Source organism: Saccostrea echinata, unplaced genomic scaffold (genome assembly GCF_033153115.1).
Source record: "Saccostrea echinata isolate AGI-Se365-2 ecotype Australia unplaced genomic scaffold, CSIRO_AGI_Sech_v1 ptg000022l, whole genome shotgun sequence".
Taxonomy (NCBI): domain Eukaryota; kingdom Metazoa; phylum Mollusca; class Bivalvia; order Ostreida; family Ostreidae; genus Saccostrea; species Saccostrea echinata.
In genome coordinates this window covers 54,528-56,314 of record NW_026889771.1, presented here as the reverse complement: position 1 = coordinate 56,314, position 1,787 = coordinate 54,528, and positions in this window count along the sequence as shown.

The window sequence follows — 1,787 nt, the reverse complement described above, 5'->3', positions numbered from 1 at the left end:
TGCAATTTTTTCTTTGTATTTTAAAATGAAAAGCTCAGAATATTGACATCATATGATTGTCTGTGAACAGCATATGATTGTCAACAATGTACAACATGGACATGTCTTTATTCTATTGTATTTGAAAAAATATGAAAGCATGATTTCTTCATGAAATTACAAATGCAATTAGCAAGCATATAGATACAATCCAAATGTCATCCAACAGTAGGTTATGATGACATTTTGGAATTCTTCAAAATTGTTTCAGGATAATGTCTAGCACACTAGAGGCCTATGATTATCAATTTTTTGTCATTTAATTGATTGTAGTGTCTGTTTGTGTAACAAAAGTGCTCCATATTGTCATCAGTCCTGACAGACCCTTGTGGTACATTGATTGACTCAGTGCTTCCAGAATCTGTTTCACTGACTTCGAAAGTTTCTCAAATACTCTTTCAAATTACATGTACAAGCTATTCCAGTGGTATACATGCATCTCTCATTTGGATACTAGAAATGATTGTATGACTTCACTGAGCCTTTTCATCTTTTATTTACCGGTATGTTTGTTTGAAATATATTTGTTTAAGCCTGGCCCACCCAGATTCATCTAGAGTGCACAGTGATTTTACACAAAGAAGTAAAATCATGATTGAAGAGAATTTTCCGCAAAATCCTTGACTGGTTTTTCAGATTGTGTTTATTCCTTATGTCATCTTGCCCAGCTTTATATTAACATGTTCATTACAATAAAAAGACTAAATTCTCCGATGAGACTGTAGCTCTACTGGTTTGTACTTTTAATGGTGGAAGAGAACAGTAGTATCTGGATTTGAAACAATCCTCTTAGTTTACGAATAATTAAAACTTTGTTAATTGAAATCAAAGTAAATTTGAAAAATTACAGAATTTCTTTTTTTTTCAGCAACCAGGGAAACGGAATTAAAACTTTTCAACCAATATATAGACTTTAAAATATCTTGGTGTAGTTTAGTTGCTTGCCATGTTTTATGTAAATTTGAAGAACCACATATTTAGTATAGTCTACTTGCATTACAGGTTTTATTGAAATTGGACAAAACTGAAGCAGGAGTAGCCAATTGAAAGAATTTCATGGAAATTTGTATTTTAGTTACCATGGCAACACCTGTTCATTGAAATCAAGAATTATGTATCTTAGCATAGTTTATTTGTGTACCAAATTTTCATGAAATTGGACCATAGTATAGGTGTAGCAATTTTAAAGAATTTCACAAAAATTTCTATTTTTAGTAACCATGGAAGCAATGCATATATAGAATAGGTAGCATTTCGAGAAAAAAAAACTTTATTAGGTGGAGAAACACCTTACCATTGCAAAGGGTCCTCCATTTTGTGTCCAGTAGAAGTAAAGAAACAAACTCTGAGTAAAAGGCAAACCATTTTCGCTTTGCAAATAAACGTTTTAACTCCTTAATTTGCTAACACCATTCATAACCACTCATACTGCTTTTGGGTAAAGGAAATGCAGTGAGGTGAGGTTGATGATTCCAACATAATGCTCAGGTTAAAATGTGGTCTTCAGTAATTTAAGCTATATATTTTATTTGCATGTGAGAAATATCCACATTTTGGGACCTTTTTATTTGCAAATATTTCTTGCCACCAAGCAATTATATGTACGTGAAGAAAGTTTCCTTGGTCACAAAATTTAATAGTCTGGAATGCATTTCAAACTTATAAATTAATAATATGTCACAAATAATATATGGTTATTGTATGGGGTATAATAAATGTACCTACCATGTTAATGCACATTCAAAAAC